This window comes from Labeo rohita, chromosome 19 (genome assembly GCF_022985175.1).
Source record: "Labeo rohita strain BAU-BD-2019 chromosome 19, IGBB_LRoh.1.0, whole genome shotgun sequence".
Classification (NCBI taxonomy): Eukaryota; Metazoa; Chordata; class Actinopteri; order Cypriniformes; family Cyprinidae; genus Labeo; species Labeo rohita.
Genome location: NC_066887.1, coordinates 60,404 through 76,906, shown reverse-complemented (window position 1 = coordinate 76,906; position 16,503 = coordinate 60,404). Strand labels below are relative to the sequence as shown.

At 39.3% G+C, this 16,503-nt stretch overlaps 1 protein-coding gene across 1 annotated transcript in view; it reads right to left on the bottom strand.

The window, feature by feature from the left end:
* rpl15 (ribosomal protein L15) overlaps positions 1-8,198 on the bottom strand; it is a 211,407-nt gene extending 203,209 nt beyond the window's left edge. Inside the window, exon 1 of the mRNA XM_051137345.1 lies at positions 8,188-8,198. The gene's annotated coding sequence lies outside the window, so the exon portion shown is untranslated. The remainder of the gene's footprint in view (positions 1-8,187) is intronic.
* Between the last annotated feature and the right edge of the window lie 8,305 nt (positions 8,199-16,503).

The window sequence follows — 16,503 nt, the reverse complement described above, 5'->3', positions numbered from 1 at the left end:
AGGTATGCAATCACCTTAAGAACTTCCTCTTTGCTTCCAAATGCAATGACTTCAGTTTTCTCCTTGTTTAACTGAAGGAAGTTCTGGCACATCCAACTGTTAATTTCATCAATGCATTGGCAGAGGGAATCAATGGGGATGTAGTCATTTGGCGATAAGGCTAGGTAAATCTGGGTATCATCAGCATAGCTGTGATAGGCAGCTCACTGGGAATCTGACTTGGGGGGTTTGTTAGTCTCTCAACGGTAGCAAAAAGAGTTCGAGTGTTGTTTAGGTTGCTGTTTATAAGGTTTGAGAAGAACTTCTGTCTTGCTGTGGCTGGTTCCACACTGAAAGCATGAAGGCTGTCTTTATAGATGCTATAGTGAATTTCAAGTTTCGTCTTCCGCCAAGTCCGCTCAGCTTTTCTGCATTATCTTTTCATACTCTGTACTGCTATTGATTTTCTCTAAGATGATTTTTGTCTGCCAGTCGTCTTACTGACTTTCACTGGTTTCAATGTTAAAGGACTTCAGGAGAAGATCAACAGAGGCAGCAGAAATGCTTGGCATTGAAGTATAGCCTTCATAAATAGAACACTAGTGTTTTGCACTTGCGTTAATGCATCTCTTTCTGGCAGAGAAGGATCTAGATTCAGCAGAGATCAATATATCAAAGAAAATACAGAAGCGATCAGATACTGCTACGTCCTTAATGACAATGGATGAAATGTTTAGATCCTTACTAATGAGTAAATCAAGAGTGTGTCCACGATTGTGTGTGGGTCCATGCACATGCTGAGCCAGGTCAAAAGTGTTTAAAACAGTTATTATTTCTTTTGTGGTTTTGATTTCTGGATTTTCTATGTGAATATTAAAATCCCCTGCAATAGCAAAACAGTCAAACTCTGAGTAAAAAATCATTTATAACAGTTCTGTGAACTCTTCAACAAAGGCTGGAGAATATTTTGGAGGCCTGTAAATAATGATAAATAGAATGTGTAGAGCACCTTTCAGCACAATCCCTAGATATTCAAAAGACAAACTACTGACCAAATGACACTTGCTTGCATTGATAGACATCTTTAAATAAAGCAGCTACACTGCCGCCTCTCCTAACGGCTCTGCAGACACTCATGAAAGTAAAGTTAAGGGGGGCTGTTTCATTTAGGACTGTTACACTGCAGCTGTCTTCAAGCCATGTTTCTTTTAGAAACATAAAATCCAGGTTGTATGTGGTTATTAAGTCATTGATCAGAAATGATTTATTTTTTAGTGAGCGAATGTTTAAAAATGCTAACTTGATGCCATTACTTTTTGTCTCTAGAGCAGTCTTAGTTTGATACCTTATAGGCCGCAGATTAGATGGGTCAGCTGTATGGCTTGAGAAGGCCTTAGACTTTCTATCACATGATAAAACCGAGATAGAGAAAGCTACAGGCACACTGGGTTCCCGCTTGTTCTGTAAACATCCCTGAATGTTGCTGCTATCATAGCGGGGACCCGACACATATCACTGACAGTTGTTATCAGTCGTTTTTGGTTCACCTACAGCAGATGGAGGAGGGTTTGGGCCCTGGCGTTGTGGCAGTGGCCGGAGAGCTCTCGAAGGAGGAGGAGGGCGAGCTGGGCCCACAGGTTTTGGTGGTTGTGGTGCCCACCATTTTTTAGTTGATATCTGGGGGCTTGCAGCAAAAGAGTGGGAGAGTCTGGTTCCAGCATACACTAGTTCCTCCATTTTCTGTGAGAAGTTTAGAAGTGGAGATGCTGGAGAGAGGGATAATGTGTCTGGTGAGCAGGGCTGTGGCTCTGGTGTTTCCGGTGGCTGAAATATGTTGTCCTGACTTCCCTGGCTGTTTACCAGAAAGTCGTCCTTCGGCGCTGAGTCTTGGAGCTGTTGTAGTACGTCACATTCTGTCTGTGATGAGCTGTGTGGGCAGGGCTCAGCCGGGATGGTGTCCATGAGCAGTGCTTGTTGTGGTTGTGTAGCGTTGTCAGTGTCCTTGTGGGATGTGTCGACCACATGACGACTCTGAAGCTGATGTGAAGTCCTGTGGTCACTCATACTTTGTCCAGGTGTGTGTGTGTCATTCATGTTGGGTGGCCTGGCACACTTCACTGAAGGATGACGGAGTGAAAAATAGATGTTGTCCTTTAGCACTCTTACACCAAGTTTGTTTGGGTGGAGGCCATCCAGTTTAAACAGTTGTCTATGGCCCCAGAAAAGATTGAAGCTGTCGATGAAGTTGACTCCTTTTTGACTGCAGGTTCTTTGTAGCCATGTATTCAGCCCAACTAACATGAAAACATGTTAGTTCCCCTTGCTGGGAGTGGTCTGCTGATGAATGGCTGAACTTTAAGTCTTCGAAGTGTTTCGATGGTTCACTAAAATCCTTCTTCAGGAGTTCTGACTGCTCTTTCCGAATATCATTCTTCCCCACATGGATGATGATTCGATTTGCAGTCTTGTGCTTCATTAGGATGTTCCGAAGTTCCTTGTTCACATCAGAGACAGTTGCTTGAGGAAAGCAGCATGTAGTTGTAGTCCTGCTACTGATATTTCTGATAATGGAATCACCCACTATCAGAGTCCTGGGCTCGGCCGCACTCTGAGCTGAATGCCGCTGTCTGCTCGACCTTGAGCGCCTGTTTGTAGCGATGTTAGCTGCTAGTGAGGAAGATTTTATTAACTAAAATATAAAGGAATCATATCCAAATTATTTTACTATTATAATTTTGCAGTTCTACCCTATATTTTGCTGGACAACCATACAACCATAACCACCATACTGTTATTGTTAGGGGGCCACAACAGAATTGGCGTCACAAACAGGATTTCGAAATGACAGCGAGGTGGACCACGGCGAGCGGACTCTGGACGAGCAACACAACAACTTGGCCAAAGGTAAGCAGTTTTGCTTATATAGTTAGGTTGTGTTGTTTTCCAGAGTTTGCTGGTGGTGAGACACTTTACATCCTTCTAAATTCATCGAACTATAATAATTGGAGGAAAGAGTTAAAATAAATGGAAAAGGGGTTTTGATTCCAAAAGCACTAAATGCATGCATTGATCTGTATTTTCTGTTGAGTTGGACTTGAGGAGAACAGTGAATTTAGATTTTCATATTTAAGTAGAATTAGATTAAAAGTGTTAAAAGAGAAGCGCTATTAAGAAAGTCCTACAAGGGTAGGCAAAAGTCCTACAAGGGTAGGCACTGCAAGGGTTGCCTTTCCTTGAGTTAGGGTTATCAAGTGAAGACAGAGTGCAAACTTGTTAGGTTATTTATTAAGTCCTATGGATACCGCTCTGTTGGCGTTAGGAAGTTACAGAGGGCTGCATGAGTAGGCAAAAATCCTGCAGAGTACTGCTTTTTTACTGTGTTGAGGAAAGTTTCAGTAAAAGAGCGAGTAGAACTGACAGGTCACTCAGGAAGAGTGTAGTCTATTTAAATGTATGTGTGTGGTTGTATGAGCATGACTGATGTGTGACAGACTCTGCATCTTGTGAGTAGTGACTGCGGGCCCTCCTGTGTTTCACAGAGAGAGAGCGTAGTTGTTGCCTCGCTTGAGAGGAGTACATGAGCGCAAAATAAGGGACACAGTGTGAATGTATGAGCCCTGGAAATAAAGTCCAACCAACTCTGCCTGCAGCAATTCCTCCAAATGCAAACCAGAGCCCTTCCCCCATTGTCAATGTTTATGCTCAGCAGCAGGGACTCCACCAAGTGGAAAAGGAAACCGCAGCCACGGGGACAGAGAGGAGGAAGCAGAATGATTAATTTCCCTCCAGAAGTCTGCTGTGGATGCGGGCAGCCAGGCCACTACCGGAGAAATTGTCCAACTAATCCATGGCCACAAGCACCTGGAGCTGGAAGGGGGGGCGGGTTGGCAGGCATCTTTCCATGGCCCTGTGAACCACTGGGGAAGCCCAAATCAAGAATGCTAGGGATGCCCAGAGAATCCAAAGGGGGAGAGAGGCAGCTTCCAATTTTAACAACCAATGCAACCCAAGAACCTGTATTAGATATTGAAATAGAAGGGAGAACAATACCAGTAATGCTTGACACGGGAGCCATGTATACTTGTTTAAAATCAAATTATGCCTCACACCTCCCCATGTCTGGGAAATTTGTAAAAACAGTAGGATTCTCGGGACAAATACAGCTAATTCCCATGCCAGCTCCAATCTGCCTAAAAACAAAAACCAAAAGTGTGACCATGCCTATCCTGATATCAAATCAGACTCCTATTAATCTGCTAGGAAGAGATACATTATGCAAATTGGGTTTAAAAATTTGGTGTTCTACAGATGGAGTGTATGTGGACATGATAGGAACTCAACTGATGATCTCTGAGCCAAAAGCAAATGTGTACTGGATGGGACAGATAGAGAATGATGTGAGGAAGACAATTGATAAGTGGGGTAGATTCACTGAGGCACAAATCCCTGAATCACAGATGTCCAAGTCAGAATTTCACTGTACAATGAAATATGACCCCATGAGAAATGCAGACGTAGAAAAGGAATGGCTGGAAGGGACTAAAGAACAGGAAATTGAAATGATCTCCCAATACATCATAATAGGTAAGCAAGGAGCAGCCATGAAAATTGCTGAAAATGAGTTCATAAACAAATGGTTCGATGTAGATGATTCTGTGCCACATATATCTTTATATGTAGGGAAAAATTGGGAAGCAAAGGATCTAGGAACAATGATGAAAAAAGCTGCACAATGTGAATGGGAGACTACAATAAATCCATTGATTTTCCATTCCGCTGACAAAAATTACATAAAAATCTTGTGTGGTACATCCTTGCTAGGTACGCCTCAGGAGATAGTCATTAATCAGAAACAACAAGTACAAATGATGTCAGCACCAGGGCTAGAAAGTACCACTACTAAACTTTTACAGGAAGTTGAACATCAAGTACCAGCTGAACTATGGTCGCAGCATGAGACAGATGTAGGGTTAGTGAAATCAGCCTGCCCAGTACAAGTACAACTTAAGCCAAATGCACGCCTTCCTAGGAAAGGACAATATCCCTTGAGCCAAGAGGCCGAATTAGGTATAAAGGATACAATTGAAGGACTCGTCACAGCCGGAGTGTTAATAGAAACCAACAGTTATTGCAACACTCCCATCTATCCTATACTTAAAGCTAACAAAACTAAATGGCGTCTTGTACATGATTTAAGAGCAATCAATCAGTAGAGGACTGGCCAGCTGAAGTTCCTAACCCGCACACGCTGCTGACAAATGTTCCTCCTGATGCCAAATATTTTACGGTAATTGATCTTTGTTCTGCATTTTTCAGCATTCCAGTGGCAGAAGAAAGTAGATACCTGTATGCATTTACATATGCGGGCAAACAATATTCATATGCCCGTTTACCACAAGGGTTCAAACATTCACCTCATATATTTAATCAGGTTCTCAAAGCTGATTTAGAAGACCTATTGCTAGATAGTACATTGTTACAATATATGGACGACCTTATTTTGTGTTCAACATCACGAGAACAATGTCATAGGGACTCCATTAAAGTGCTTACAAAATTAGCACAAGGAGGTCATAAAGTATCTAAAACCAAACTGCAATATTGTCTGCCGCAGGTTGAATACTTAGGATGATTAATTTCATATCGCACCAAGGCTATAGCCCCAGCTCATTTAGAAGGCATAAGTAAAGCACCATTACCACAGACAGTAGGCCAGATGATGACCTTTTTAGGGATGACAGGCTTCAGTAGTGATTGGATAGAGGACTATGCTATAAAAACAGCTCCACTGAGAGACATCATGAAGCAAGCAGGGCTGCAAAACACGAAAGCCCCATTAGCATGGCATACAGATGCCTTAATGGCATTTGAGTCCATTAAGAAAGAGTTACAAAAGGCACCTGCATTAAGTACACCTGACTATACTAAACCCTTCTACCTGTACGTGGCTAATAGAACTGACGGGTATGCATCAGCTGTATTAATGCAGATAGCCTACTATAGTACTAAACTAGACATTGTAGCGCAAGGATACCCACCCTGTTATCAACAAGGTCTTGCAGCTGTACATCAGGCATATGAAAAAGCAGCAAGAATAACTATGGGATACCCAGTTATCATTTACACACATCATAAAACGGCAGAGTTAATTGAGCAAGGAAAATTTGTTTTGACTCCAGCCCGTATTCTAGCATATACTTTGCTACTTACATATCCTGATATTACTATTAAGAGATGTAATACTGTTAATCCAGCCGAATTAATTCCATTGGTGCATGAAGGTAAACCACATGATTGTGTAGCCAATTCCTTAGCGTTCACAAGGTTACGTCCTGACCTTGAGTCTATCCCAATTCCTGAAGCAGAAATTTCTTACTTTGTAGACGGATCCAGTTTTAGAGATCATTTGGGAATTCATACGGGATATGCAATAGTAAGAAAAGATGGAGATAATTTTGTGCCTGTAATATCTCAACACTGCACACAGCCATGCTCTGCTCAATTAACAGAATTAAAAGCCCTTACAACTGCATGTCAATTAGCAGAAGGACAAACAGCGAACATCTTTACAGATTCTGCATATGCTCATGGCGTGTGTCATCTTTTTGGAGCAGTATGAAAACAAAGAGGTTTTAAAAAGAGTGATGGAACCCCCATACAGCATGCTGAGCAGATAAGTCAACTAATTTCTGCTATGATGTTACCAAAACGAGTAGCAATCATCAAATGTCAAGCACACAAAAAAGGAAATGACTTTGTCATTAAAGGTAACAACATAGCAGACTCTGAAGCCAAAAAGGCCTCTGGGTTTCAGATAGCTGTAATAGCTCCGGAAGTAATTATAGAACCACACCCAAGCTTAGATGACATTATTTGAATTCAACAGCAGGCAGGCCCATACGAGCAATCTATGTGGCATCAAAGAGGAGCAACAAAAGATTCTCAAAACATTTGGCGTTCACATGAAGGCTATATTGTGGCACCCACCTCACTTTTGAACATCCTTATCCAAGATGCTCATGGTTTTGACCATTGTGCAAAGGGGGAGGTAGTAAGGAAAATTAAACAACAAGGTTATTGGTCACCATACTTGTATGCAATGGTATCAGAATTTTTGTCTTCCTGTGAAATTTGTGCCAGGTATAATGTCCGAAAAGGGATAACAACGCCAATAGGGCATATACCCGTGCCAGAAGGACCTTTCAAACACTTGGTGATGGATTATGTGGATATGATAAAACGAGTACAAGGCAAAAGATACATGCTTGTTGTTGTTGACCGATTTAGCCGTTGGGTAGTAGCAGTACCATCAGCAGATGGAACGGTAATAAAATTTTTGACAAGAGAAGTGTTTCCCAGATTTGGAATCCCATCAGAAATAAGTTCAGACAATGGATCAGCGTTTATCCAAAAGACTTTGAAACAAGTGTTACAGCTGTAGCACAGGTGATTTAAGTCACGCAGATAGAGTTGAAAAAAATAAAAGAAAACAATAAGCAGAACACACACGATACATAAAACAGTGATTTATTTTGTTTTGTTATATTTCTTTAAATTTAAACAAAGAGAGAAAAATAAGTTTTCTTTTTGAGTGGAAAGACTGTTTTTGTATGTTTTTTTTTGTTTGTGACCTGTTCTATTCAGTTAAATTGTGTATGTGAAAAAAGTGGTACCATCCCTTTAAGCCTGCTCTTCCGAGAACGTGCTCCCTTGTAGAGGGAGAGTTAAATCCTCCATTCTGTGATGGAGTGACAGAGCAGAGCTGATGCCGATGATCGTGTCTGACGATTGCTGTTTGTGATGAAAACATTCATAAATTCATCATTTGCTAGGGATTTGGTAAGTTTAACACTTTTGTAATGTTTTTTTTTCAGGTTTGTTGAAAGCTAATATGATAACGATCGGTGACGATCGGTAAACAAGTGTCTACGCACTTGTAGGATAAAATCCCTTTAATGTATGTGTTTTATTTAATGTATTTTTGGTTCAATATGGGTTTTGTTTTAATCTATATTCTGTGTAAACGTTATATTTGAGTCTGATCGAGCTAATTGCCTTAATGAGAATGTAAATTCAGCAGATAGCTGTGTCCTAATTATTACTTCTCATCCAGATATGCAAACTAAATATGGAAATATCCCTGTTATTGTTTGGCCTAAAATACAGGTCAGGTTTTGTTCTGTTGGGACTGAAAGTTCTGGAAATCACTTGATGGCGAGCCCCCCACAGATCTGGACGTTCAGTTGACTGAATAAACCTCCCATCGTGATACTAAGGTTTTCTCCTATACGAGGTGGGATCTCAGCTTACACATTTTTTTTATTGGGAAATTTTCACTGGGAAATTTGTCTTCCTGGACTCTCTTAAGGACACAAAGATTTTTTTTTTTTTGTCTTCTACTGCCCATCCACGTGGCACGGAGTTAAGGTTGAACTGTTTTTTTTCTCTTTTCTTCATTGACTGATGGAAAAAAAAGGGAAATAGACTGATTTGAAGTCATAGAGACTAAAGGAAGGAACTGTTTGATTTAACAAAACTTGATTTGAAAGAAAACTGGAAATCCATTGGATTTGGGTCTTTATTGACTCTTAACTGATTCACATTGTGAGTTTTGTTGTGAGTTACGAATTTCATGAATGGAAAAAAATTCCTAAATTGATCTCACATACTTATAGATACATAAGTGTGTTTACAAGGTGCACCTATAGGGTTTGTATTTGTTACAATTTGATATTTGTACTCTGTGAGACCGGTATATTGTTTATTCTTTCTGCTATCGTACCATTGTTTATATTCTTGTTTCTTTCTTTAACATTGGCCATATCTTATAGTAAATACCCAGCTGGCAAATAAGAAAAAAACACATTGAATATTTTCTTGGCTCAAGCATTTTTTTTTGTAGATTGCAGGCTCCATAGCCGAACCTAACTGGTCCAAATAACATCTGCAAATTGCACTTGCAAAACAGAAAAAAATAGCACAAAGAATAACTTTTAGTTATTATAAGTGCACACAGGTGTTACACAACACTTAAAAATAAAACAAAGACTAGGTTGCATTTATCATTCACAATCGCAAGGTTTAGTTGAAAAATTAAACGGGATTCTCAAGTCCAAAATCAACAAAATATGTGCAAGTACTAAACTTAAACCTAACCCCGTAACTCAGACTCTCAACCACACTTCCCTTCCATCAACTTTTCAACCCTCCACGAGACCCAGTAACAACTCAATTTCAAATACAGGAGAACCAGGATTGTATGGAAAACAACGTAGAAACAGCGAAGAGAATTACAGCATGTATGAGGGTGATGCTAAACTGGATGTTTTATGGGAAACTGCACAAAGCAATCAGTGGTACGAGTGGGCAACTTTTACAACAATGGAACTAAAGAAAAAAAGATTGCCTATTCTGTTCTAAAACACCAATGAGTAATAGTAGTCCCTAATCCATTCAATTATGAACATTGTGCTGTATTCAACAGAAACTTTTGTCATTTAGGAAAAGACTTCAGACCTTATTGTGCTGATCTGCTGAGGTTAAAATCTTAGAAAAGTCTGAGAAAAGTATATAAACAGGGAGCAAAGCGCGGAGCAGTAAGCAAGAGCGTCCGAACAGTAGCAAAGCCGGAAGTATCGATGATACTTTGAATTGTGCAAAGGATGTGTTCACCGAATTGCCACCTTAGCCACTTGATTAGTCAGTCACTGATGAGGTTAAGCAGGAAACATATGACCCTCACATTCTCAGAGGAAACCTGTCGTGGCATGGCCGCAATCCACACCGATTTAAAAGAATGAAGCCTCAGGTATGTTGGATTTTGCTAAATATTTAGCATGTCGTGAGCCTGTAAACACAAGTCTTGTTAAGTTTGATGAGCAACCTGGGAGATTTAGAGCATGGAAACCGGCCTTTGTTGGAGCCACAGAGGGCCTAGGCCTGACTGCTGCTGAAGAGTTGGACCTGCTTATTAGGTGACTCAGCAAAGAATCATCTGACCACGTGAAAAGATTACGAGCAGTTCAAGTCAGTGATCCTAAGGCATCATTACATTTTGCCTGGGAAAGATTAACAATATTATGGTGCTCCAGAAATAATTGAAAACGCACTCCTGCGTTCTTAGTAAGGACTATGTCAAATTAAGAGAATTAGGTGATCTCTTGACAGAACCACAGATGGCTAAGCAAGATGGCAAGATCTCCATCTTAGAAAAGCTACCACACTTTCTTCAAGAGAAATGGCTCTCTCACAGCATGAAGTACAAAGAAATGTACAACGCCTCCTTTCCTTTTTTATTTTGTTAGCTTTGTCTGTTCAGAGGCAAAAGCCAGAAATGATCCAAGCTTCACAATCGCTAGTCTTCCTAAAGGTGAGAAATTCTTGAGCAAACAAACACATCAAAGAATGCCCATTTCTGTCCATAAAATTGATGTTTCCCAAAAGGCCTGCCCTAGTAAGGACTCAGGCACCAGTGATGAAAGCTCTAAGAACTGCCCGATACAACTCTTCTTCTGTAGTCTGCCAAGCTAATCAGTAAGATGTCATTATGATTGTGACTTGATTTTGGTCAAAAGTGTATTGAATTTATATAATGTTTTGTTTGATGTAAATGTGTACAATGTACATTAGTGATTATTTTTATTTATTTATTTATTTTGTTTCTAAACTGTGAAAAGTCTATTATGTACATAATGGACATGCATTATAATAATGTATTGAGCCCCCCCTTTTTTTTTATTTATTTTTTTGTTTGTTTGTTTAACTCTGAGTTGGGGGTAGTGGGGGGAAAAATGTTTTGTTTCTATTCTCCTGTATCTTTATCCTTTTATTATTACAAAAGTTTAATAAACAGATTAAGCAAAAAAAAAAAAAAAAAGAACTGCCCAATACATAAGAAACCTCACCCACTGTGTTGCGGTTTTCGGATGAAGGAACTGAAAGTATGCAAGGCCTACTTGAAAGAAAACGGTATCTGCTTTCAATGTTGTGCATCATCTTCTCAAATTGCACGCAATTGTAAGATGGTTCTCAAGTGTACAGAATGCGACAGTGAAGACCACGCTACTGCCCTCCACCCTGGACCAGCATCATGGGTCTCCAAGACTTCAGTTTCCTTTTCAGAGCATGGTGGGGAGAAAGAATGTTCACAACCTCCTGTGAACAGCAACTGTACCAAAATATGTGGTGAAGGTTCACCAGCCAAATCTTGTTCTAAGTGTATCCTAACGGCAGTCCAGAAGCTGCTGTTAATGTATGCAATGCTTCATGACTAGAGCAATAGGTCACTAGTGAGATCAGAGTTTTTTGAGCTTTTTTGCATAAACAGTCAGGCTTCCCCTTATCTTCTGAAAACCTGTGCTGCAACTATTGAAGCTTCTGGAAGGAGAGCTGATGAATTTCAGATAGAGCCCATTATCAGTGATGTTAGCTTTACACTACCTACTCTAATTGAGTGCAATGACATTCTGGATAACAGGGCAGAAATACCCACCCCTGAGTTTGCTTGAAACCATCCTCATCTTAAAAGAATAGCCTCTGAGATTCCAGAAATGGATGACAATGCATAGATCCTCATGCTATTGGGTCGTGATGCTCTGAGAATCCATAAAGTGAGACGCCAGATAAATGGGCTTCATAATGCTCCTTTTGCAATTAAAACAGGTTTTGGCTGGCTGATAGTTGGAGACAAATGCTTGGGTAAGCCAACTGTGTTGAGTTACAAGACACATGTGCTGGACAATAATAGAACCACATACTATTCCCCATGTCTAAGTCACATCAAAGTAAGCACAAGGAATCCCTGATATCTACAAGGGTGCATGTACAAACGAGGAAAATCACCTTGGCTGTTCTGTGTTCCAGCACACAAGGGATGACAACAAACCCACTCTATCTGTTGAGGATCGTCTCTTTATGGAGATCATAGACAACAAGTTTTTCAGATATAGCGACAGTTTTTCTTTTAGATACCCAAGACCACCACTTCCCAGTAACAGAGAGCAGGCTGTCACTCGGCTCTATTCTCTCTGTCGTACTCTGCTGAAGAAACCAGAGATGAAACAGCAATTCACAGATTTTATGCAAAGGTTGTTTGAAAACGATCATGCCGAGTATGCCCCTCTCCTAAGTGATGACCAAGAATGTTGGTATTTACCATTCTTTGGGGTTTATCATCCCAAAAACCCAACCAAATTAAAGTGGTGTTTGACTCCAGTGCACAATATCACAGTCTCTCACTGCATCCAACAGTGTCCTTTTGACAGGACCAGATTTAAACAACACCTTGTTAGGTGTCCTGATTTGATCAGAAAGAAGCCTGTTGCTGTGACTGTCGATATTCAGCAGATGTCCCACTGTTTCACAGTGAAAGAAGATCACAGAGATTATTTGAGGTTCGACAGACACCTTTACATTCCACTCACCAGATAATAGCAAACCTCTGACTCGTCATGGCATTCTCTCCACTGTTAACTCTCTTAGGCTTTGCAGCACCTGTCACCATTCATGGAAGATTTATTTTGAGAGAGTTGACAAAAGGAATAGATGAATGGGATGAACCCCTCCCAGAAGGGAAAAGCAGAGAGTGGGAATTGTGGAGAAAATCCTGAAATTCCTGTCCTGGAAATAATTCATGTTCAGAGGACATACAGCCTGAAGTCACTCTCAAAGGCAAAGTCTACAGAGCTGTGCAGAGCTGCCACAAGTGTAACTAAGAAACCACATATCCCAGAACGGTTTGAATGTTTTTCTACGTGGAAATCTCTGTTGAGAGCAGTGACGTGGTTGATCCATATGGTATCTCAGACCAATTATGGAGGTCATTTTTCTATTGTCTAAGGAGAGCTAAATTGAGAGTTAAATGAGACATCCTTAGAATGTCTGATGGGGAGTGTTCTGCTTGTTATCATTTTGTTTGTTATTTGTTACTTTGGCGCCACCTACTTGCAGTTCTACGCAAAGTGTGTTCAAAGTGGATCATATTACTTATGCAGACAGTTTCTCCACGATCTTTGGATGCCATCCTTTGTGTTTGTTTGTAAAAGCATCATCTGTACATTAATGCTTACTCTTTAGTTGTTGTATGTTTATTTGGATTATTGTTTGTTTGTGCAATGAGAACAGTACATTCTATGAATTTAAAATGAATTTGACAGGAAGCGCCTGCAACCGCTGACACTTATTTGAAGTTATTTTATATGAACAGAAAATGCTTTTATTTGACAGAAACTGCCTGCAATTGCTGACTGGTATCTGAAGTTAATGTTTATTAATATAAAATGTATTTGATGGGAAACTCACACGATCGCTGACAAGTCTGATGTAACCATACAAAAATATAAAATGTGTTTGACACCAAAGCCCTGATAGTTTTTTCAAGTTATTTTATATGAACAGAACATGTTTTTATTTGACAGAAACTGCCTGCGATTGCTGACTGGTATCTGAAGTTAATGTTAATGAAGTTAATGAAGTTAATGTTAATATATAATGTATCTGACGCCAAACTCTTTCAATAGCTGATGGGTCTCTGAACTGGCTTTATATGAATAGCAAATGTATTTATTTGACACAAACTGCCTGCCGTTGCTGTTGAGTACCTAAAGATTCTGTATGTGCGACCGCTGACACTTATTTGAAGTTATTTTATATGAAGAGAAAATGTTTTTATTTGACAGAAATAAAATGACAAAATGACAGAATTTTGCCTGCGATTGCTGACTGGTATCTGAAGTTAATGTTTATTAATATATAATGTATCTGATGCCAAACCCACAAGATCGCTGGCAAGTCTGATGTAACCTACAAAAATTTATTTGATACCAAACCCCTGTTCATTTTAAATGAAGACTCAGAGCTCTTTACATTTAGAATGCAACAAACCTTTTACTTTCACTTTTTCATTACATTACGTCAGGCAAAGACAACAAAGGAATATATATGTGTGTGTGTGTGTGTGTGTAACAGCAGCACCTCGCAGTGGTCACCACTCAGAATACAAGAAACCCTGCTTAATACCTTAACAGCCCTTAACTAAGATGGAAAAGAAAACATACACAAGCCCAAAAGTAAGATGAAAAACATTCTGATGTAAGAAATTATAGTCTGCCTCGATCCAGATTCCACTCCACAATATATGTTTAATCATGCTCATTTCCCAAAAATGGCTTAATTATTATAGAGAAGAAGAAAGTCAACAGTTATGTTGTTTCTAGACCATTTGGGATAATCACATCCTGAGTAAAAGGTGACCAATTGTAGAATGGGAGCAGGTGTGAGACACTGAGAACCATCTCAGACAAAGGGTGTCAGAACTTAATTAACATACAGACCACAGCTGTGACGAAAGGAGCAACTTCATTTACATTAAGAGTAGTAAACTGCAACTGTATAAAAGGTTTGAGATTAGGATGTTCTGGGTTCATTTCGTTGAACCCAAGGTACAACATGTACTTTGCCACTGCTATGCTGCAATAAACATCTTCATCAAGAATGTCCTCTTCACCTTTTCTTACACTGGGGAGCCAGCCAGGAGAGTGTTCCGAAAAAAAGCAAGAAAAGGTAAGAAAAGCAGTTTCTTTCTTCTACGCTGTTTTTGTAAGGGAATCCCCTCGTTTACAAAAATCTAGAAAAGAAAATGTTAAGGACAGAAGAGAATTTGGTTTAGTCAGTATTAGCAGGAGGAGTTCTTAAGCCTATTCTGTACAAATTCTGTTGAATATTCTAACGAAACTAGCCCAACGCAGTGTGGTTACAGAGTTGTATTAGAATTGTTGTTTCTACAGTAACTGAAGCAAAGTACTTAAGTCAAAGTTTCTGAAAACTTTGAAAGTAACTGAAACTTGTTGGTCTGTTATAATTCTGTTAAGATTTTAAAGTAATTGAATCAGCCCGACATAGTGTGGTAGCAGACTTGTATTAGACCTATTGTTCCTAAAGTAACTGGAACAGATTTGTAAGTTTCTAACGTAATTGAAATGGAGTGAGTTGTTGTGGTAATTCTGATGAATTTCTAAAGTAACTGAAACGACCTGCCGCAGTGTGGTCACAGAATTATTTTATAACTGCTGTGTGTTTTAGTGTAGTGAGTCCAGTGCACTGTGACTCTGAAGTTTAAAGCCCAAAGTTTAAAGTTGATTTGCCCGACGTACTGTGGCTAAGTAAACTTTTTTAAAAATATAACCTAAAACCCAAAGTAGTGTGGTTTTGTCCGATGTACTGTGACAGTGTTACATTTTTAACAGTTTTGTGTAGTAAAGTGTAAGGCCCAACGGAGTGTGGCCATGTCCGAAGAAGTAAAAATTTGGTTTAGAAGCTGACATAGTGTGGCTATTTTGATGAATGTGGTTATTCATTTGCGTCCAAAGCAAAGGAGCTGTGAATAATTAGACTAACAGGTATCTTAATCCTCTGGGGTCTGAGGGTGTTTTGGGTCCCTGGAGAAATTTTGACATGCCTTGACATTTGTGCTTTTTTCAGTATCCTAAAAACAGTTTCATGGCTAAAGTCTGGTTACACTGTAATCAGCACAAATACGACTACAATAATATGTAAGCAACATGAATGTACATGTTTGTGTTTTTGAGAAAACAATGTTTATGCATGGTTAGTGAAAAACAAAATGTTTTAAGTCACTGAAATAAGGCCATGAAACACATATAGATCATTTGTTCACAAGACTTTTGAGAACTGGATGTGGTATGCTAGAGTTTTTTCTACAAAATGATGTGAAAATCATCTTGTTCACTCATTCAGAGAAAATAATATATTGATGTAAATTTTCTAAGACATGTTTTATGATCGAAAGGGAATATGCAAAGGAATGGCAATGACCCATGAATATTTAGCAATTCACACCTGAGAGACAAAGAGCCCTCCCTAATGGCCCATCAGTGACAGTGACTGTCAGGTAAGAAACAATAAGAGATTCAAAGAATGAAGTTTCAGATTATTTCTATTTTATTTACAACACAGTAGAATCAAAATATACATAATGAAGGTCAAATACACATTATTGAGCACCCAGATCTAACCACAGAGATGTGAACAGGCTGTGTATAGTTTCTGAAAACTGTTTTCTGAATTCTGTTCAACAAGTGAAAAAAGTAAATCATACCTGATATCTCTAAACTCATCATCAGTAGTCAAGGAACTTTTTTTACACTAGAATATAAGTGTAGTTGAACATCTGATGTTAGTACAGCGCTCTCAGTCTGACAGACAGCAGGATTCATCTGTTGTGCAGGTATCAGATCACTAAAAAACAAACAACATAAGAAAAACATCTGTGAGCATGTTAATATCATGAGCATCTGTAATATATATATATATATATTGTATATATAGTGTATGAATTTGTAGCCATAGACTCACGCATTTGTACTAACGTAAAAAGGACATTTTATATCTGAGAAACTAATAATTATTGTTTATCATGTTAAACATCTATTCGAGAACAGAGTATTGGCATGATCTAATTAAAAATAATGAAGCAGATGGAAGAGACTGGACATCATCGACCCCAGG